Below are 23,199 nucleotides of genomic sequence, written 5' to 3' on the forward strand. Positions count from 1 at the left end.
CAAGGCGACCATGCGCAGGAAGCGAAGAGGGTCTCGCGTCGCGTACACGGTCGAAATCTCTTCCGTTTCGATAGCATTGATTGCCTTGCAGTCTTTTCTCTGTTACCGCACTACAGGGGCACCGTAATGTGTGTCTGTTGTTCATGGGTTATTCTTTTTTTGGCGCATAGACGCCTGTTTCACCCCCTTACTTGTTAATGCGTCTTGGACGCCCTAATAATCAACTTTATTGGATCGGCTTGTCACCCTTTTCCCAGCCGAGACGGCTGACTTTTACACCGGGGGGGGGGGGGGGGTGGGTGATGTAATAAGAGCCTATGTCCGGCTCACGTGGTGATCGGCTCTGCAAGTCCTGCTTCACAGCCAATGGGGGGAGAGCCTGGGAGCATGGCCCTGGCGTGATCAAGGGGTGCCAGCTAGGGTGATTGGTTCTGCTGATTTTGGCCTCAGCCAATGGGAAGACAAGTCAGGGGCGTGGTCCCGGGAGTTGATGGGGAATCTAGAAGTTTCGGCGCAGGCTACCAAGGATTGGCTGGAGCGTACCACGTGACCCAGGCATTAAATAAGGGGGGAGATGAACGACACGTGGTCAGACGAAGAATGAAGGAAGAGAGGGGCCACGTGCGAGCGGGGCTCCGAGTGCCACGTAGCGGTGCGTCTCTTGTGGTCTGTCTGCCCACTTGCCGTTGCCTGCCAGCAGCGGGGAGTACTTGTGAACTGGAATAAATAAAAGGACCGATTCCACAAGTCGTCTCCAAGAGTATTATTACACATATTAACAAGATATGAACACTTACTTCCCATTGTAAATACATACATATTTGTTCTAAAATAGTACGCGCACCCCACGCTTTAATTTACAGTCAGTTACAACAAGAGCATATGAAACATACATTAAGCAAAGTACTTGAACAGAAAATATTTATTTTAAACGTTTTAGTACATTTCATAAAAGCGTGTTTTAAAATACATTTTTTTTTTTTTTTCTGTTCAGGGACCGACAGCCAACTAAAGGGAGACAATAGGATGAGAAGTATATTGGTGCACAAGATACTGACACGAGGCTCAGAGTATCATTCCACATCAAAGCGCCACAGGCAGCTAGGAGATGTTAACTACCTCGCCTGGGGTATTAGGCCGCAAGGTGAAGACGTTTTACGTTTAATCCTGTTTCGATATATGGGGCACTAAATTCTTTTCATTCTAGTAAAAAGATCAAGTGTTTTTGGGCGTGAAAATAAAAGTTCTCCATGTGTAATCCTGAAGTTTATTTTGTATTACTGTTTAAAGTCGGCAATCATCAGTGATGAGGCTTCGCGGAACAATCGTCACGTGCTTCCCGCTAGACCAATAAGGTGGCCGCTTTTTTGGGACGACAGGTAAACATTAGTCCAAGATGTCTGCGCCCTTGTTGTCAATATCGAGTAGTGAAGAAGAGGAAATTACGGCCAGACCTCCTTCAAAAGTCCGTAAAAAGTATTTTAAACAATGCTACATGCATCTCACGTCCATAAAGAAAGAAGAAACAAAGGATTTTACACGCACACTGTGGGATACATTCAGAAACTGCGTCAAACGGTGGCTTTTTTTGCAAGGTGAGAATCAGAGAATAGCAGAAACCTACCAACATTGTCTAGAAATCGAGTTTGGCAATGTTCCCGAAGACGCTGGGTTTCACTCTACTTGATACAGGCGTTTCATTGACAAAAAGCGCTTGGATGCGGCCGAGAAACGGGCCACACAGCGTCCTGAAGCTCAAGATCAAGGCCAGTCTGTGCCATCGGGTAGTAACGTTAGTATCGCTACAGTTGATTGTCCAATAAAGAAACTTAGGCCTGCCAGTAGCTTGTGCTGGTCCTGTGCTTCCTGCCTTGTGCATAATTTGTGTAATGCGGGCGTAAGCGACCTTCCGGATGTGACGTCACGGGGAGGTGGAGTCATGTGACGTGGGAGGAAGGTTCGGGTCATTAAGCGGTAAAACCGGAAGCGGTCGGGAGTTGGTGGGAGACTGGAGAAGAGTGAGGCCACGCTGGGCAAACCGGAAAGGAGCGGCACCGTCGGCCAGCGGTGGCCAGCCTGGGGACAGTAGTGGGCTACTGGAGGGAGTGAAGTTGCAGCGGGTACAGCCAAGGAGGCTGTGTAAGGGAGGCAGCGGTGAGACTTCCAGGAGCTACGGGAGCGACAGAGGGAGACAGCAGTGAAGCTGCAAGGAGCTACGGGAGCGACGGAGACCAACAGCGGGGCTGTTGGCGGTGACGGGAGCGACAGCGGAGTCGGCACCGTGTGGAAGAGACCAAATAAAGGACAGCCGTGTGGGGAACAGGAACCGGACCAAATAAAGGACACACAGCCAGAGATCGTGGTCGAGTCCTTTATTGCACTGGTGTCAGAAGTGCAACGGCATGTCGAAGCAAGTAAGGAAGAAAATTATTCCGGCGCCAGCATCGGCTTCTTCGTCCGACGACGACGACCTCCCTCCAACCATGGATTCTGCTGAGGTGGTGGAGGAGAGCCCTGCTGAGGCGAGCACGGGGACTGGAGTTGAAGATGTCGCCGCGGGAGCGGGCCCGTCAACATCATCGGACGCTGATCCACGATGGCAGCAGATGGGGGTGCAACTGGAGGCACTCAAGGTCGTCCTGGCGCAGCTGTGTCATCTCGTCACGCCAAGGACGGCGACGGAGGAAGCAGAAGGTGGTCCACGGGCCGCCACGTTGTCTGCCCTGCCGCCGCCATTAGCCACGCGGCACGATGCCGCCATCTTGCGCACTCCGCGGCGCCCAACCGCCATCTTGGCCACGCGGCGGGCCGACGCCATTTTGAATTTACCACCAGAGGAACCAGTGTTGGAGGATGGCGTGAAGAGGAGTCGGAGTCGCCATCTCACCACAGTTAAAGAATTCTCCATCGGGGGCGATTGGAGCGCTTTCGCCTGCAGATTCTTGGCGGCGGTACGTTCTGCAAGATGGACCGATGCTGAGGCCCTAGAAGTGTTGCCGACTCTACTGGATGACGAATCAGTTCGATTTTTCCGTTCCATAACGGTCGACAAGAAGAAGACTTTACGTGGAGTTTTTGAAGAAATGGCCGACGCTTACGAGCCACCTGACGATGCGCATCGGCGATTTGCTCAACGACAACGAGCACCCGAGGAATCGCCCGTGGCATTCAGGGGTGCGGTGCTGAAGCTAGCCATGGCAGCATATCCAGAGACGCCACAGGACCTGCTGGAGCCTCTCATCTTAGCAAAAATGCTCGAGCTGTCTCGGGATTTGGGGATCCCCATGCGTGTGTGTGGGCATGAGAAGCTCACTACCCGGGCGGCAGCTAAATGTCTGGATGCGCAGTTTAACCTCCGTCGGTGGAAGCAAGTTGCGGCGTGGACGGGGGGGCCCGTCGCAGAGGGTGGCGCTCTGGGTTGGGACCCTACGAAGGTGGTCTACGTGCCCGATGAGAGGGGCCCTCGGGAGTTGACGGCCGCCTCTGCTCTATGGTCGGGACGCGGTGGGCCGGGCCCGCGCGCTACACTACCGGCACGGGGCCGTCGGGATGCAGGGCCTGCGCTTCGGCGCAACGATGTCGACTGTTTCCACTGCGGGCGTAGGGGCCACTACGCCAAGGACTGCTGGGCCCGCGTCCCGGGTCCGCCGCAGCAGGAGGCCTCTTCAACAGACAAGCCGACTAAAGAACCTCCGAAACAGGCAAGTCGGCACGCACCAGACGCCCAGCAAGGCTTTGCACCTCACCCATCACCTTCGTTGTGCGATCCTAATGTTGTTAAAGAAAGGCCATCGACGGGACCTTGTCGCTCGGTGACGCAGTGGCGCAAATTGGCACGGAGAGTCGTCGCGTCCGCTACGGGCTCGTCCACTGTACCGGGGTCTATACAAGGGGTGGACGTGCGCATTTTGGTCGACTCCGGAGCGTCCGCGACTATTATATCGGATGTCATTTTCCATCTGTTGGGCATCCCACCGGGGGCCATGCGTCCGGTTTACGGCTCGTGCGTTGCTGCGAACGGGGGTAGCATGGGTATCGTGGGCCAGGTGGACGCTAAAATTTCTATCGGGGATGTGTCAGTCTCGGGCATGGTGTTAATCTCAAGATCTTTGGCGGTTCCTTGTTTATTAGGCACCGATTTTTTGGCTAGGATGCCCATTTTGATCAAAATTAATGAGAATTGTATTGAATTGCCGGGTGGCCGTCAAATCTCGTTTCTGCCGTCGCCCTGGGGGCGACCTGCTTCGGCCGTACAAGTGCAGGCGCTGTCTGTTGCATCTGTGGACATCCCACCTGGCTCACAGATGCTTATTCCCTTGCGGTATCGGAAGCCCCTGCCTGATCGGCTAGGAGCAGTTGGGGTCTTGTTGTCACCGTCCGCCACGATAACAACTGGGTTGGCGTTAGTTGGGGCACAGACCATCGTCCGGCCTGATCAGTTACCGTTTTTACAGGTGCTTAATGCGGGTGTGGAATGCGTCCGTGTTCCGGCTGGTACGGTTGTGGCACATGCCACTACGGCATTTGCGACTCAGGGTTGTCTGCATAGCCAGGGAGTGGTTGCTGGTGTTTCCGAGCCAAGGTGTTCGGATAATCGATGGATTGCTGACTTATGTGAAGAAAATTCTTCCTTGTCCATGTGTAATGCGGGCGTAAAGGGCTTGGCGGATGTGACGTCATGTGGGAGAGGAGTCAGGGTCACGTGAGAGGGAGATGGTATAGCGGTGAGACAGGAAGAGATCGGGGCAGTCGGGCAAGGGAAGAGTGGAGACCGCGTTGGGTGGTCGCCGTGCCCTCAGCCTGGTGGCTGAGGGGCTCGGTGACAGCGCCAGCCAGCGGGATGGAAGAGAGTTGGTTGGAGACTGGACGAGGGTGAGGCCACGGAGGGCGGAAGCTGGGAGCAGCGAGTGCAGCCGGAGGGGCTGGAGAGCAAGAGGGCTACGGGAGCGACAGCAGCCGGAGGGGCTGCGTGTGGGAGACAGCAGCGAGGCTGCTAGGGGCTACAGCAGCCTGGGGCTGCAGAGCAAGAGGGCTACGGGAGCGACAGCAGCCGGAGGGGCTGCGTGTGGGGGAACAGCAGCAAGGCTGCTAAGGAGCTACGGGAGCAATGGAGACCAACAGCGGGGCTGTTGGCGGTGACGGGAGCGACAGCGGAGTCGGCACCGTGTGGAAGGAGCCAGATAAAGGACAGCCGTGTGGGAAACAGAAACGAACCCGAATAAAGGACACCAGACCAGATACTGTGGTCGAGTCCATTTATTACATTGGAGTCAGAAGTGCAACGGCATGGCTAAACAACTGAGAAGAAAAATAATATTCCGTCTCCGGCATCGGCTTAATCTTCCTCCGACGATGGATGCAGCTGGAGTCGTGGAAAAGAGCCCTGCTGAAGTGAGCACGGGAACTGGAGTTGAAGATGTCGCCGGGGTGGCGGGCCCGTCAGCATCAATGGACGAGGATTCCCCATGTCAACAGATGGCGGACCAACTTGGAACTCTTAAGAACGTGCTTGCACAGTTGTGTGAGCTCGGCACGCCAAGGGCGGCGTCGGAAGGAGAGGTTGGTGGTCCGCAGAAGTCCGTGTTGTCTTCGCTGTCGCCGCCATCGGCCACGCGGCACGAAGACGCCATCTTGGGCGCGGCTGGCGAAGAAAGGCGGGAAGCCGCCATCTTGTCTTCACCGCGGCGGGGAGACGCCGCCATTTTCAACATCGCGGCGGTGATGCAGCTTTGCGCTGCCAACGGGAGGTGCCTCGGGGAGAGCAGCCTGCTGTGAGCTGCTGCGCGAGGACGAGCTGCGAGGAGAGGACGACGATGCTGCAGCTGCTGGGGCGGGAGCTTCCCGTCCTGGCTCGGGTGCGTGACAACGGAGCAGACAAGTCGCCGAACGAGTTCTGCGAGACGACTCAAGTTGCCGCCCTGCCGTCCTCTTCTTGCTGCAGCCCCGGGCGAGTCGTAACGATACGCACCCGCCCTTTACACACACCTCACCCATCTTTCGAGGGCCGGGGGGGGGCGATTTTGTTTTTTTCTCTCATGACTTGATTGTGCGGAGCGCGGTTCGGACTGTGTGTATGTGTGTGTAATAACGATGAACGTGCTTGTTGCTCGGTGTCAATTAAAGTGTGTGCGTGTGTTGAGAATGGACGGAGAGTCTGCTGTACTTGCTGAGTGTCAAATTGTGTGTGTGCGCTGCGGCGTGGAGTTGTTATCTTGATGGCGAAGTTAATTATTAACTCGGGAGCGTCGGGTATCTTGCGCTGTATTATCTCGTGGGTTACCTTGGGCGATGGGCTTAATTGAAAAATATATATATATTTTTTTGGTGTATTGTGCTGCGAGGTGCTATGTGCGATGTGGTTGTTGCAAGAGAGAGAATATTTGTGTTGTTGCTGCAATGTTACGACTGGATTAATGGTGTGTTGGTTGCCTGCAGATCGGCTTGCTATTGTGCTTAAATGTGCGCGTGTGATCGAGATATGCTGACTGTATGTGCTGTTACACCGTTCTGTACGGTTATGGGGTGCAATGCATTGGTTGACTATTGGGGTTGGGATGTTATTAATTGTGCGTACCTGGTTGGGAATTGGTAACAAATTCGAGGAGGACCCTATTATTTGGTCGTATGGATGTTATGTATACGCGATTTTGTGTATATTATGGGTAATTGCGCTTTGTGGGAGAGAGAGCGCGCTTTGAGGGTGCGTGATGACGCCGTTGTGGGTGTCTCAAAGGTTAATGCTAATGGGACCGTAAATTGGCGCCAAGTGGCGTCGCGTATTCGGTTGATCGCATGCAGCCACGAGTTGCTTTGCGAGTTGGGTTGTGTAACCAATGTGGTTGGTAAAATATTGGTTAAAAATTCCCCGATATGACTGCTGCGCGCAGCAAGCTGGGGCTGTGCGTCTATCGTTGTTGGGGTTGTTACAATAAGACGGGGGATGCATTTTGTGACCCCCAGCAAAGGGAAGCTGGGGTGCACGAATGGAGAAAACTGGCCACGTGTTCGCACGTTGGGCCGCCATTTTGCGCGCACTCGGGGTATGGCGACGATGCGCTTTGCGGAAAGGGCCGCCATTTTGAGTGCGCGCGAGATATTGCGCGAACGCGCTGGGCGAAGGGGGCCGCCATTTTGAATGCGCGGGAAAAACCTCGGTGGGCTAAATATTCCATCCGTTATGCCTGCCATTGTTGATTGGGTGATGCACGTGTTGTGGTCACATCAGCCTATAGCTAATGGCTGACCTAACAGCCCGGAGGCGAAACCTCCGTGGTATGTCTTAAACTAATGGGCCGTGTGCTCATATGGCTCGGGGAGTCATGGTTCAGTTGTGCGGTGGCAGACTGAACCTGGTGTGCCGGGGGCTCACGGGATTTGGGTTAGGGCGTTATTGTCTCTATAAGAGAACATTACCCCGTGGGGGGGGGGTCGTTGATATCTGGCCTTGCCGAGGGATTGATCTTCCCTTGGCTATAAAGCGTCAGACTATAAGAGGCTGGTGTGTGTCCATCGCTGATGGGATAGTAAGGGAGGAGCATGGCCGAGTGCTGCTCATCCCCGAAATGGCACTAGCCGAGAGTATGGTAAATGGATGTTGCCGTGGGTTGACGACCACGGTGAGGGTTACGGCGAGTTAAACGTTACCGCTGGGGAGCGTGGCTCTCTCCACGCGAGGGTGTGCGATTAGGGGTTTTGTTGGTTTGTTGAGAGTGACTGTGGGTACATGCTGTGTACGTCTGAGGTCTGTGCTGGTCCTCAAGGGAGGACTGCTGGTGGGTAAGAGCAGAATTTTTTTTTGTTGTTGTTGTCACGTGTAAATAATATTGTTGTTAAAATGTAAATACTGGGGCATCGATCGCGGTTAATTTGGGTAATTATTGGGGTTTTTTTTTTAAGCGGGCCGGATTTACATCATCTCCACTACCCTGAGGCCGGGTGGCTGTCGTGTACGACATGCGGATGTGCGTTGTTGTGCTGTGCCTCAGGGGATTGGATTCTCCTTCTCGTCACAGATTCTTCAGCTCCCGTCGCACTGGGTGTTACCTGGTGTGCTAGCTGGATGAGGACTTGAAGGAGCAATTGAACGCCGTTCGTCATTCTGCTCTACCACTTGTTCTTTGATGTTGGACTTGAGCCGAGCGGATGGAACAACAACATGGACACGCTTTGAGACACCACATTTCTGGGTTGTGCGCGTGTGCCATTTTTGCGTATTCGGTAAAGTCACGTAGGTAAAAAACATTAAAATTAATGAAAGTAAAATAAAACAAAACAAAATAAAATTCACGACGTTTCGGAGGCAACGTGTTGGTGGCCGTTGTGTTGTGCTTTGTGCTATTATTATTCTTGTTGTTCTGTTCCGGTTCCTGATCCTTCCCCTTTTGTTACTTGTTGTTGTTGTTATAAGGTCTATTGTGTCTGGGGGACTCCTGGTTGTGATGCCTTCGCCCGCATTATTTGGTTCTGTTTCAGCCGAGGACGGCTGGAATTTTCTCTACGGGGGAGGGTGGTGTAATGCGGGCGTAAAGGGCTTGGCGGATGTGACGTCATGTGGGGGAGGAGTCAGGGTCACGTGAGAGGGAGATGGTATAGCGGTGAGACAGGAAGAGATCGGGGCAGTCGGGCAAGGGAAGAGTGGAGACCGCGTTGGGTGGTCGCCGTGCCCTCAGCCTGGTGGCTGAGGGGCTCGGTGACAGCGCCAGCCAGCGGGATGGAAGAGAGTTGGTTGGAGACTGGACGAGGGTGAGGCCACGGAGGGCGAAAGCTGGGAGCAGCGAGTGCAGCCGGAGGGGCTGCAGAGCAAGAGGGCTACGGGAGCGACAGCAGCCGGAGGGGCTGCGTGTGGGAGACAGCAGCGAGGCTGCTAGGGGCTACAGCAGCCTGGGGCTGCAGAGCAAGAGGGCTACGGGAGCGACAGCAGCCGGAGGGGCTGCGTGTGGGGGAACAGCAGCAAGGCTGCTAAGGAGCTACGGGAGCAACGGAGACCAACAGCGGGGCTGTTGGCAGTGACGGGAGCGACAGCGGAGTCGGCACCGTGTGGAAGGAGCCAGATAAAGGACAGCCGTGTGGGAAACAGAAACGAACCCGAATAAAGGACACCAGACCAGATACTGTGGTCGAGTCCATTTATTACACATGGATCAACGTGGTGCGGTTCGTAAATTGTTATTGACGTATTCGGATGTGTTCAGCTCCGATGATTTGGATTTGGGGCGCACCTCGTTGCTTTATCATCATATTGATACGGGCGACGCTGCCCCTATTCGATTGAATTCGCATCGGATGAGTCCTGCTGAGCGAGAACACGTTCGGGGGGCTGTGCAAGACATGTTGGCTGCAGACATTATATCGCCATCTAACAGCCCATGGGGCGCTCTTGTAGTTTTGGTTAAGAAAAAGGATGGCAAATTGCGATTTTGTGTTGATTTCCGGAAATTGAATAAGATATCGGTGGCAGATGTGTACCCCCTGCCGCGTATGGACGACTCCCTTGATGCATTGTCGGGGGCTAAGTTCTTTTCTACACTGGACCTCTCTTCGGGATTTTGGCAGCTTCCCCTGGACGAGTCCTCACGGGAGAAAACCGCATTCCGTACGCCGCAAGGGTTATTTCAATTTAACTGCCTTCCGATGGGATTGAATGCGGCCCCTGCTACATTTCAAAGGTTGATGGAACTCGTTTTGACGGGGTTGCAGTGGGAGACATGTCTCATATATTTGGACGATATATTGTCTTCAGCCGCACATTTGATGAACATTTAAAGCGGCTGGAGACAGTGTTCACGAGGATGTGCTCTGCGAATTTGAAATTCAAACCAAATAAATGCCACCTACTGCAACGGTCCGTCCGTTATTTGGGGCACATTGTGAGTGCTGAGGGGGTGTCCACGGATCCGGAAAAGACGGCATGCGTCCGGGATTGGCCAACTCCGGCCACCGTGGGGGATGTTCGCCGGTTTTTGGGATTTGCCTCGTATTATCGAAGATTTGTGCCGAATTTTGCGACAATCGCGAGGCCCTTGCATCTCCTTATGGGTAAAGGACGAAAGTTTGTTTGGAGACAGCCGGAAGAGGCGGCCTTTCGGAGTCTGCGCGATCTATTGGCTACGGCCCCAACATTGGATTATCCCGATTTCGATCACCCATTCATTCTTGATACGGACGCGAGTGACACAGGTATTGGTGCGGTATTATCTCAGTCTAAAGGGGGTGTAGAGCGCGTCGTGGCGTATGGTAGCCGGGTCTTGTCTCCCGCGGAAACCCGCTACTGTGTCACTCACAGAGAACTTCTGGCTGTTGTTTTTTTCCTACGGCAATTTCGACCGTACCTTTACGGTCGTTCCTTTATTGTGCGTACGGATCATGCGGCCTTGCAATATGCACTTAAAATGGATCAGCCATCCGGCCAGTTGGCGCGTTGGTTGGACACGTTGCAGGAATTTTCCTTCCAAATTCACCATCGGAAGGGGGTGCGCCATGCGAACGCAGACGCACTTTCCAGATTGCCGCGGCGCGCCCCTTGCAAATGTGCGTCGGGGACGCATAGGTGTTCGCCGATTCTACCCCCCCCTCAGCCGGTTGCGTTGGCCGTCGAGAAGTCGGATGCTCCGATGGAACCGGGACCGACTGACGGGGTTTTGAATCTGCCGCGGTCTGTGTGGATTCGGGAACAGATGATGGATGAGTCGTTGTTGTCCTTGCGGAAGCGGTCTGCGGGGGAAAATGGGAGTTCGAGTACGGCTGTGGGGCCGGAAACCGCTCTCCGAGATGGATTGCTTATGTGGAGGAAGGGTTCCAGGAACGCTGGCGTCTGGTGGTACCAACGTCCCTGCGATACGAGTTGATTAGAACTCTCCATTGTGACACGCTCTTACATCTAGGTGTGCAGAAGACCTTGTTGACGTTGCAACGTCATTATTTTTGGCACGGCATAGCGACAGATGTCATAGGGCACGTGCGCGCGTGCCCTGATTGCGCCCGACGTAAGCCGCCTAAACATCCTTACGTGCCGCTTATCCAGTCAATTCAGGTGTCTCGGGTTAATGAATTGGTGGCACTGGACATATTGGGACCTTTTCCACCATCGGCGAGGGGTAATACATATTTGCTGGTTGGGGTTGAGTACCTCTCCCGTTGGCCGATGGCCTGGCCGTTGCCCGACCAGTCGGCCGCGGCCATTACCGACGCCTTTTTTTTTGGGTACATTATGGATAAGGGGGCGCCTGAGAGACTCTTCACGGACCAGGGCCGAAATTTCTCTTCTAATTTATTGGCGGAAGTGTGCGCGGGCCTTGGGACTAAGAAAGGTATGGTTGAGCGGCTAAACAGGACATTGTCTGCCATGCTTTGCCATACCGTGAGTGAACAACAATCAGATTGGGATCTGCACATCCCTGGGGTGCTTTCGGCGTACCGGATGACGCCTCATGCGGCTACAGGTTATTCGCCGTTTTACCTTATGTATGGTCGGGAAAACGTGCCGCCGGTGGATGTGCAATTGGGAACCGGGGTGAGAGGACCTCGTAAACCACTCCCTGAGTACATTCATGACACGGTTCGCCGGGTCACGGAGGCACGGGAGAAGGCCCGCGTGGCTACGGCCAAAGCCCAGGCCAGGAACGAGCGGTATGCTCGACGTTCCAAGGGGGAGTGCCCCTGGAAGGTTGGGGACCTGGCCTGGCTCCATTGTCCGCAGGTACGGCCGGGAACCTCTCCTAAATTGCACAAACCTTGGCAAGGGCCCGTCCGCCTCATCGAGGTTCCCAACCCACAGTCAGCGCGCGTTCAGATTGGATCTCGCCGCTGGTTTGTTCATACGTCGCGCTTGAAACCATATGTTGCTCCCCTACATGATGCGTCATCTCCCAATGTTGCCTTGCCAGGGTCTGTTGCTGCCGACTCTCCCCCGCCTGCGTCCATTGATCTTGCTAGAGCGCCTGTCGTACCTGTTCCAGGCAGACCGGCCATGACACCGCGGGTGACGAGGGGCCCTGCTCGTAGCGCACCTGCCAAGTCTGCGGGAACTTCGAGCCCTGCAGCCCTTCCGACCCCGTTGCGAGCACATTCGCGGGACACGCCCGAGACTAATCCTTCAGGGACACGGGACGTTGGTGGACTTCCAACAGCGACAGGAGGATTACGCCCTGTCACTCCTCAAACTCCATCACGTTCCCGTTCTGCGGTGGGCCGCCGACCGTCCGGGACGGGCCGGCGACCCGCACACGTTCTAAATCTCTTACGTTTCGTTGACTGTTGTGTTGTGTTGTTGTTCTTGTTCTTACTGTCGTATTTATTGCATGCTTCTCGTACGTTCGTTGATGTTACTTTGTGTTGTTGTTCTTACTGTTATATTGCATGCTTTGTGTCCCTTGGGGTGGAAGGTCGGTTCGCCGCATTACGGTTTGGTATTGTTCAGCCGAGGTCGGCTGGGTTTTTCTCTACGGGGGAGGGTGGTGTAATGCGGGCGTAAGCGACCTTCCGGATGTGACGTCACGGGGAGGTGGAGTCATGTGACGTGGGAGGAAGGTTCGGGTCCTTAAGCGGTAAAACCGGAAGTGGTCGGGAGTTGGTGGGAGACTGGAGAAGAGTGAGGCCACGCTGGGCAAACCGGGGAGGAGCGGCACCGTCTGCCAGCGGTGTCCAGCCTGGGGACAGTAGTGGGCTACTGGAGGGAGTGAAGCTGCAGCGGGTACAGCCAAGGAGGCTGTGTAAGAGAGGCAGCGGTGAGACTGCCAGGAGCTACGGGAGCGACAGAGGGAGACAGCAGTGAAGCTGCAAGGAGCTACGGGAGCGACGGAGACCAACAGCGGGGCTGTTGGCGGTGACGGGAGCGACAGCGGAGTCGGCACCGTGTGGAAGAGACCAAATAAAGGACAGCCGTGTGGGGAACAGGAACCGGACCAAATAAAGGACACACAGCCAGAGATCGTGGTCGAGTCCTTTATTACATTTGTAAGAAAACGGACAAGTACATTACTGTGGGAGGCAAACGCCAGAAGGACCATCTTTCACAGGCAGAAACGTTGTCAGCAGGTAGGTAAAAACAAAACACACACACAAACACACACACACGTTTGCACTTTTATTCCCTTATGCTTGGTACCATGGCTAACTTTCAATTACAATTACATAATTTCTGTAATGTTTATTTTACAGTCAAAGACAGATTTGCATTGTTTTGCATACAGCTACAGCCAGAACACTGAATATTGTTTAACTCTTAACACAGTTTTTTTATTAGTTTAATTAGTTTTTATTTATTTATTTACAGGCAACTTGTTGAAAGCTGCTGAGATGGAGGAAGACACTAGCATTCTTGTGCATATTCGAGACAAAGACTGTGTGTCTCTGGAGGTGCGATACCACAAGTCCTGTTATAGACAGTACACCAGGTTCTTGACAAAGTCTAGTGCATCAGTTACTCAGAAGAACAGTGAGTTATTAATATTTTATATTATTTTGCTGAAGAACAAAAAAAATAGCTTTGTCAGGTTTTGATTTGCTACTATTTATACTACATTTAAAATTGAAGCCATTGTGCAATAGTTATGGCACATAAAGTATCTTCTTGTTTCTTTCGTAAAGTCACGTAGAAGGGAAGTAATAAAACAATAAAAAGAAAACATAATAAAATAAAATAATTCAAATTATCTGTAGTTTGAAGCATCAAGATCTTCATTATTATGTTTTATTTTTATTGTTTTATTACTTCCCTTCTACGTGACTTTACCGAAAGAACCAAGAAGATGAATCCCTGCAGTCACGAAAGCTTTAAATCGGCACATAAAGTAATACATCTTTTCTGTATTTAATGTGTTTTCTTTTCAGAAATGAGCCAACCTTCGATGCCAGCTACAAGCTCTTATGTGTGAGGATCATCCGCCATAGAATAATTGTAAACAAAGAGGTGTTGACAATGACTCAGCAAAGAAGGATCTTTTTGAATCTGGTGAAAAAACATGAAGATCTTGATGCTTCAAACTACAGATAATTTGAATACCACAAATGTCTTTGGAATCTTCGGAAAGAACGTTTATGCAACATTCTTTTTCTAACAAAAATGGAATTTATAATAATCATAATCATATTTTATAACGTGTAGAATCTGTTAACATGTATTTTAACTTAAAAACAAATTCAGTGTGAATATATCTTTATTTAGATCATTGTGATCATCTTTCACTCTATCTTTTTGATTCAGGCAGGATAAATTGAAGAGGAGGTTGGCCCGTGATTTCCCCAGCTGGTGTTTCACTCCCCCAAGAAGCGCAACATAAGTGAGATGGTTTTCGTTGAGACATTGTCTGCAGATAAGCTGATAGACAGGCTACCTCATCCATCAGGTACAGAAACAACAGAGTCAACTGAGGTAACTAGCGAAAGTGACTGTGAAAACAGGGCTAGTGCAAAAGCTGGTCCACAAAGACCAAGTTCAATGGCCTCCATCAATACTGCAGAATACACGAGGACACTTTACAGTGCGGCATTAATATTAAAGATGCTTCTGTGTGACAATCCCGGTATGAAATGCCCGTGGCCACCCACATCAGATGACCTAAATGTGAGCGAGGCAAAATCTGTCGTTCCAATTGAACTGTACAATCTGATTTCCTAGATTATTATTGCAACTGAGGAACCAACACTGGCCCATTATGTTGATATTCCAGATGATTTGAGACTGACGCCATCCAGACTGCCACTCTACGCCCGACCATATGGAAGAGGTACGTAGATAACACTTTTGTCATCTGGCCACATGGCTGGCCTGCTCTAGACCAATTCCTCGACCACATCAATTCCATACACCCAGCCATCAGATTCACCATGGAAGTCGACAAAGATGGCAAGCTACCCTTTTTGGATGTCCTAATTAAAAGGAGACCTGATGGTTCAATGAGTCACTCTGTCTACAGGAAAGCCACCCATACGGATGCTTACCTAAAACCGGATTCCCACAACCATCCATCCCAGAAGAATTCCCTCATCAAGACTCTATACCATAGAGCCCAATGCATTTCCGACCAGGAACACATTGCCAGTGAACTCAAACACGTACGCCATGCTCTTAAGGCTAATGGTTACTCCGACTACACAATCCGCAAAGCCTTCGCTCCAACCATCAAGAAGGATCCTGTTGAGGAGCCTTTCAAAACCATCACCTTACCCTACATTGCTGGGGTCACAAAAAATATCTCCAAAATCCTGATAAAACACAAGATCCAGGTCCGATTCAACACAGTACACAAAATCCGTGATCTGGTCCCGTCTGTAAAAGATGTGGTTCCAGACATACAGTACCCTGGCGTCTACAAACTAAGTTGCCTCTGTGGTAGCAGTTACATTGGAGAAACCAAACGACATGTCTCGGACCGCATCCGTGAACATTAAGCAGACCTGAAACACGGTAGGACAAACACCTCAGCCGTGGCAGATCACTGTTACAATTCAGTGGGCTCACATGACATTAACTTCTCCAAGACAGAGGTTCTCTGCAAGCCATCTGGCTACCATGAGAGATTCGTTCATGAGGCGATCCACATATACAAACACAGAGACAATTTCAACCGAGAAGATGGATTCTGGCTCAGCAATCATTGGGAGGACGTAATAAACCATTTCATGTTTGTGGTGACTTTCAGACCGCAGTCCACTCACTGGCATTGACTATATATCGTTTATTCTCTACAGGGAATAGATTCTTTGCTCTGCTGCAAGTCTCCTACACCACTCTACCATTGACATATTTCGTTGCTTCCTCTTAGTATCTTTCACTCGACGGTCAATGGTATAGTGTATAGCAGATTGTATAATAATAAATACTATTAAATTGTAATGTTTAATACAATGTATAAGGCAATATGTAGTATCATAATTGTATAGTGAATATACAGCAGTGTGATATACAGTAGGGTGGATAGAATAATACATAGTGTAATATTACACTATGTATTATTCTAAGGTATAGGGTGGTATATAGTAATACAGTATGTAATTTAATGTTGGGTTTGTCTATGGCAGCATATAGTACGGGGTAGACCCGTGTGATGTAAGGGAAAAAAGTTTAGCTGGAAGCATATTATATTTTTTGCGACGTATAATTGTAATGTATTACTTACTGTTAGTAGCTCAGCTTATTGGAGAGTATATTTGATATACTGATGATACTGTGTAGTTTATATTTTAGTTTTTTACGTGGTTGTTTAGTTACTGCAGCTACATACTATTAACATTCCTTCCCTTTATTAATGCTACCCCTATTCCCTCCCTTTGATGCTGTTAATCCTGCATAATGCACTGGCATAATATGACTTTGAAACCCCCTGCCCACCTCCTACGCATTTCACAAGTAGTACTAATCACATACCTGCATTTCCCATAAATATGCTAAATTCCTCTTGATATGCAAATCATTTTGTCAAGGCGCCCTTCCCCCCTTCCAACCTAGCTTAAATATACGCTCCAAGCGTGGTGGTGTTTCATTTTGCTTCCTCTTAGTATCTTTCACTCGATGGTCAATGGTATAGTGTATAGCAGATTGTATAATAATAAATCGTATAAAATTGTAATGTTTAATGCAATGTATAAGGCAATATATAGTATCGTAATTGTATAGTGAATATACAGCAGTATGATATACAGTAGGGTGGATAGAATAATATGTAATATTACACTATGTATTATTCTAAGGTATATGGTCATGTATTGTAATACAGTATATAATTTAATGTTGGGTTTGTCTATGGCAGCATATAGTACGGGGTAGACCCGTGTGATGTAAGGGAAAAAAGTTTAGCTGGAAGCATATTATATTTTTTGCGACATAGAATTGTAATGTATTACTTACTGTTAGTAGCTCAGCTTATTGGAGAGTATATTTAGTATACTGATGATACTATGTAGTTTATACTTTAGTTTTTTACGTGGTTGTTTAGTTACTGCAACTACATACTATTAACATTCCTTCCCTTTATTAATGCTACCCCTATCCCCTCCCTTTGATGCTGCTAATCCTGCATAATGCACTGGCATAATATTACTTTGAAACCCCCCGCCCGCCTCCTGCGCATTTCACAAGTAGTACTAATCACATACCTGCATTTCCCATAAATATGCTAAATTCCTCTTGATATGCAAATAATTTTGTCAAGGCGCCCTTCCCCCCTTCCAACCCAGCTTAAATATACGCTCCAAGCGATGGTGGTGTTTCATTCAGACGTTGTCTCCCCGACAGACCTGGTCTTCACCTGAGGACGGCTGCTTGCGTTGTGGCCGAAACGTCATGAGAATTATTTTATTATGTTTTATTTTTATTATTTTATTACTTCCCTTCTACGTGACTTTACCGAAAGAACCAAGAAGATGAATCCCTGCAGTCACGAAAGCTTTAAATCGAAATTTAGACTAGGACATTGTGCATCATGGGACACAGTTGTTAGTCTAGACACTAGCCTTGCCCAACTTCAACTAGTAGAGGGCAGAGACAAAATACCAAAGGGATTCTCAAAGAATGTTCCTACAGTACTTGTGTGGGACAATATTGACTTTGGGGAGGAGACACTGTTAGGTCGTGGAACTACCCACCACACAAATGGGATTATGCTGCAAAGCTCTGTAGTTGAACCTGTGTCAACAACAAATAGACAACCACTACAGAAGGGAGTTTACTCATTGAAAGTACCCCCTAGCATCCCTGTCGAACAGTACCATCAGTCTAAAAGACAAGGACCACATAACTTGTTTCATCAGGAAAGTGTTCCATTACAGGCGGACACATACACATTTAACACAGTGTCTGCTGTACCAACTGAACTGGCATATGTTTTTGTAAAGTCCATAGATGCTGAAAGATGCACAATACCAAGCTGGACAGGTTGCCATACATTACTTCAAGGTGATGGCACTCTGCAAAAGTCAGCACTGTATTATCTTCCAGTCATTGAGGCTTCACCGACAGAGATGTCAACAGTAAACACAATTCTGAAGTGTCCAAATTGCTAATCAGCTAGAACTGGACCATATAGTGTTAGTTATTGACCAAGCTATATATGCCAAAGCTCAGCAAATCCGCTGGAAAGATGATGACTTTACTCAGCGTATAGTGATTAGACTCGGTGAATTTCACATATGCATGTCCTACCTGAGCATTCTAGGAAAAAGGTTTGGAGATGCAGGACTGCAAGACATACTCATTGAGTCCGAAGTTGTTGCCCCAGGATAAATCAATGGAGTGATCAGTGGTCATCATTACAACCGCAGCATGAGGGCACACAAACTTCTGTATGAGTGTCTGCAACGCATCTGACTTCTCACCTTCTTAGATTCTCTGCCACCAGAGGAGAGATATGAGTGCCTGGATGTCATCAATGAGATCAAATGGGCATTCCCGGACAGAACAATGGATGTTTTGTGTGCAAATGAGAAATTTGACAAAATGTGTTCGAAATATGAAGACTTTGTTAAAAGAAGAAGTGCAGAAAACCCAACGTTTGCCTTCTGCAGTTCATACATCGACATGGTACAGATACTCCTTCTATTTGTGAGAGCAACACGAGAATCGGATTGGCAGCTTCACCTGTCAACAGTGCGCTTGATGATGGCATGGTTTTTTGCGTACGATCGTGTAAATTATGCTAGGCATTTACCTTCATACTGGCTGTAAATGGTCAATTTGCCCCTCACACATCCTTCTTGCCACAGTGAGCTCAGTGTTAAAGGCCAGTGGACTGTCCAACGTCAAAGTGTCCATGGATTTGCCTCGATTGCTTGTGACCAGGCCATTGAGCAAACATGCAACAGAGATTCCAAGACAAAGGGTGGTTGGACAGGGTTAACACAGAATCGGGCTGCAGTATATTGTCGCAACATGAAAGGGCTGCCATAGCATGACAATGTGAGGCAATGACAGGTAAATCTCCCGATATAAGGAAACGAAAAGACCTTGACAGCACACGAATTCATGCTGATGAAAGGGCTGTGACCAGAATAATTTCCACCCTAGATTCCATGCTGAATCCTTTTGATACACACCAAGATGGCATTGTGTGTCTTAGCTCTGGGACAGTAGCAGCTGAAGAAATCATAAGGGATTTGCTCGCAGCTCCGGAAAAGGGGGGAAATGCTGTCAAAGAGTGTATGGACCAAAGACTGTTATCACCATCAGTTGACATATTTGCTCCCATCAAAACACAAAAACTGAAGACCTTTAGTGACCAAGCAAAGACAAAGAAGAAATCTGCAGCAGGCAAGGAAGTGATTCTACGGGCCGACAAGAAACTATTCTCCAGATTACTCGTCATAGGTCAAAGTAGAAAAATAGACCTGCGGGAAATTGTGTCTTACTCCTTGGGAACTGTGTCATATCCTTTAGCCAGTGCTGATGGTTAACTTGCTAAAACAAACAAATCAGCTCTTATGGATTTATTGGAAACCAAAGGTGGAGGCTGTTTAGTTGACAAAGTTCCGACAGATGGAGCTATTCTCTTTGATAGCATGGCAGTCATTCAAGCGATTCGGTCAATACCAAGTACCTTTGGAGAGCTTGCAGAGACCATACTGCAGTACATAGTCAAGCTTGCTCTGAAACACAACCGTACACGGATAGACTTTGTGATTGACCAGTATCCGAAAATGAGTATTATAAACCTGGTACACAACTGGTGAAAATTTATGGACGGGATCAGAAGACACCAACACAAAGGAAAAAGTGTCTATCAGATGGAACAAACAAAGAAGCACTGGCAGAATTCCTCTATGTTGTGTGGCGAGAGGCTGATCTTACCACTGTGGGTAAGGACTTAAGCTTGTACATAGCACATGGAGACCTGTGTCACTGCGTGACTGTAATGGAGGGTTTACAAACTCTCAGTGCTGTTGAAGATCTGACATGTGATCATGAGGAATGTGACACCAGGGTGTTTTTACATGCACAGCATGCTGCACAGGAACATCAAACTGTAGTCATCAAGAGCCCTGATACTGATGTGGCAGTGATTGCTTTAAGTCTGCAGCCAGATTTACCATGTAGGTTGTATTTTTTCACGGGGGTTGGCAACAAAACAAGGCTCATTGACTTAGCTAAGGTGTCGTCAGCTCTTGGCACAAGTGTCTGTTTGGCACTTATTGGGATCCATACCTTCTCAGGTTGTGACTCTACAAGTGCCTTTCATGGCAAAGGTAAAATAAAGGAATTTTCTGTTGCTTGTGAGAAAGAGGAATATCTGACTGCTTTTACAAATCTGGGTAGCAGTTTTAACCTAGACCAATCTACCTTTGAGCTACTTTGCACATATGTGTGCCACCTGTATGGCCAGTCATCTGCCGAAAATGTGAACGATGCAAGATACAAAGCATTCTGTATGGCATCGTCAGCTTTGCCAGAACTATCCATATCCCCGACAAGTGACGCCCTGTACCAACACTGCAAAAGGGCAAACTACCAAGCAGCCATAATGAGACATTCTCTGAAAGGTATAATGTGTGCCCCTTCACCCATTAGCAATGGGTGGCACCTCGAGGATGGTGAGTTAACAGTGACCTGGATGACTAGAAATCCTGCCCATGAAAGTGTGTTGCAGGCAGTCCACTGCAGTTGCAAGCATAGCAAATGTGAGACTGGAAGATGTTCCTGTATGTCTACAAGACTGTCTTGTACTGATTTATGTCGGTGCCAAAATTGTGCAAATGTTTCACAGGAAACAGAAGAAAGACCTACATGGGATGATGGCTCTGATAGTGATAGGGATGATACCGATGAGTAAATATGCGCTATGTTAAAATTTAAGGTGATTTTGAGCTGTAAAGAATCTGTTGTAGAATTGTATTTTTTTTGCAGCATTCAAAAATAAGGGGACAGTGTAGCATTTTGGGTCATTTCAGCCAACTTGGGCCAAAGTGTGCTTATATTTGTATCTTTCTGTGATTACACAGTACCTACTGAAAATTTTGATGTATAAAACATCACAGTTTTGCTAAATTTATAATGTTTATGTTTAATTTTGCTTCGTGCCAATCCGTGACGTTGAAGCATATTTTCTACAAATGTGCCATATTTCATGGTCTACATTCACACTTGAGTATATAATGCGGATTGTGACGTGTGGGATGATGCGAACTAAAAACTATTTTTATTTCACGAGGCTAGGCTAACTGAGATAAGTTGCTCTTTTTCACATGTGACCTGGTTATCAGAAATTACAGCTCAACGGAGTGGCTTGTCAGGTGGATATTTATAGCGGCAGGCAAATACTCTGAATGCAATTGATTGTAAATGTGGAAGGGAAAAACAGAGGACCCGGAGAAAAATCTACGCGACAACGGGGAGAGAGATGTGATGACTCAAAATATACAGCAGGCGTTAGGGTCGTGATTGAACCCACGGCCTCCTGTATACCAGGGGAGGCAGTTAACATCTTGCCACTAATGCGGTGACTCTTGACCACTGTTGCGGAGATAGGAGGGTTACCAAGAAGTTATTTGTTTGTTTTTTATTAAAGCGGACATTTAAATGATAACTCGTGCTTAAACTATTTACATTGTAGTTGTTCAAGAGATAAGACACTCAACTTTGGAATGCTACTGAGCCTTGTGCCAGTGTTTGTTGAATCATTCCACTTCTAGGTGGTCTCCAAAGGTCGCAGGTATTTTAACGTTTAAGCTGCCTGTCAGTCCTCAACGTAAACAAACATCTTACATTCCTTGTAGATGTATTATTATTATTTGATGACACTGCGTTGGCAGTTGTGCACAAGCAAAGATAACAAACTCTCCACACATTGGTTAATAGCAGACAAGTAATAGAAAACGTGTAACTGGTGACGTTTCAGGCAATGGCTCTTCTTGAGAGCATATTCATAATGGGTTTAAGAATTCTTCAGCCAGGCGAGGGAAAGCCCTCCTCGCCAACACGAGCAGCGCACCCCTGTAGGCTAAAGGGGATTCTCTAGCCCCTCGCTGGCGGTCCTGGAACCGTTTAAAGGCTCCTTCCGCCGGGCAATAGATCTCCCCCAAAGCTTCGTAGGCCGCCTGTAGCGTGGTCTTGCTGTGCGAGGGAAGGGAGGTGTAAGAGAAGAGTGCCTCTTCGCCCAGAACGGATGGCAAAGCTCGTAATGCCTCTTCGTTTGTCCACTCGAGAGCGTGGAAGGCAGCCTCGAATCGGCGGACAAATCCCTCCCAATCTTCTTCCTCGGCCACGAACTTGTCAACGGGCCCCAGCTGACGCGGCCGTCCTGCCACCTGTTCTCCGTGTTGGGTGTTTAGCCCTGGGGGATTTGGCGGGAGCGGCAGCGGCTGGCGTGACGAGGTTGGTTGAGGCTCCTGCCCGGCCGGCTGGTTGGCCTCCGGGTCTCGTGGCCTCTCCTCCCGTAGTACGCGTGGAGGTGGGGGTCCCGGTGCTGGCGGGCCCCCCATAGGGAGCCTCTGCAGTAGCTCCTGGAGTGCCCTCTCCACGCGGGCCATGCGGTCCTCCATGGGGTCCTACAGGCGACCCAGGCCACCTGCTGCTGCTTCTGGTAGCAGGCCCCCTTGTTGCCCGGGATGGGAAGGATCCCCGGCCCGTGCTTCCTCTTCTCTTTGCTCTTTTCCGCGGGGATTCTTCTTCGTAGCCATTGTAGATCCCACCGCTGCCACCAGATGTAAAGGAGATCTGACACAAGATTGCAGGGGTTTCGTCTTTGAATCCTTTTTTCCCATCCACACCTGTCCCCAGCTGTCCCAATCTCGTTCTCGCCAAAGGCCCCCTCTTCCCGTCTGTTCTCCACTTATATCTCCTCCATCACCCCTCCCACTAACCCTCCTATTGGTGGGAATCCTTCCCCTGAAACCCCTACAAATGCATCCTGCCTGGTGCGGTGTGCGGTGAACATCGCTGCTGGGCAGAGGCAAAGCCAGGCGGCTGTGGTGCTGACAGCCACCAACTCGTGAGCCGTCACGGCCTCCCTAGGCACTGCTGCTACTCGCTAGCGGGACTTGTCCACACCATCTACTGAGGCTATACGGCAGAATGTGTGTAATCTGTTTACATAAAAGTCTCCCTGTGTATGTACAGCCTCTGTGAAGCTAATTTCTTCACAGATGGTGCAGTGGTGAGGGGAGGCCGTGGCTATCGGTGGCGCGTGGGGGGGGGTGAAGGGAGAGGGGTGACGTGGTGACGTCACCGCGTTGGGGCAGCGTGCGTGGTGATGTCACTGGTTTGGGAGAGTGTGC

At 49.5% G+C, this 23,199-nt stretch overlaps 1 protein-coding gene and 1 pseudogene across 1 annotated transcript in view; one reads left to right on the forward strand and one right to left on the reverse strand.

Annotated features, from left to right (window-relative positions):
- The window catches only part of LOC144947516 (E3 ubiquitin-protein ligase TRIM11-like), a 147,957-nt gene that overhangs the window by 21,282 nt on the left and 103,476 nt on the right, over positions 1-23,199 (forward strand). The gene's annotated exons all lie outside the window — the stretch shown is intronic.
- Positions 10,944-23,199, reverse strand: part of LOC144947412 (E3 ubiquitin-protein ligase TRIM11-like) — a 34,815-nt pseudogene continuing 22,559 nt past the window's right edge.

The sequence above is a fragment of the Lampetra fluviatilis genome, chromosome 45, assembly GCF_964198595.1.
Source record: "Lampetra fluviatilis chromosome 45, kcLamFluv1.1, whole genome shotgun sequence".
Lineage (NCBI taxonomy): Eukaryota > Metazoa > Chordata > Hyperoartia > Petromyzontiformes > Petromyzontidae > Lampetra > Lampetra fluviatilis.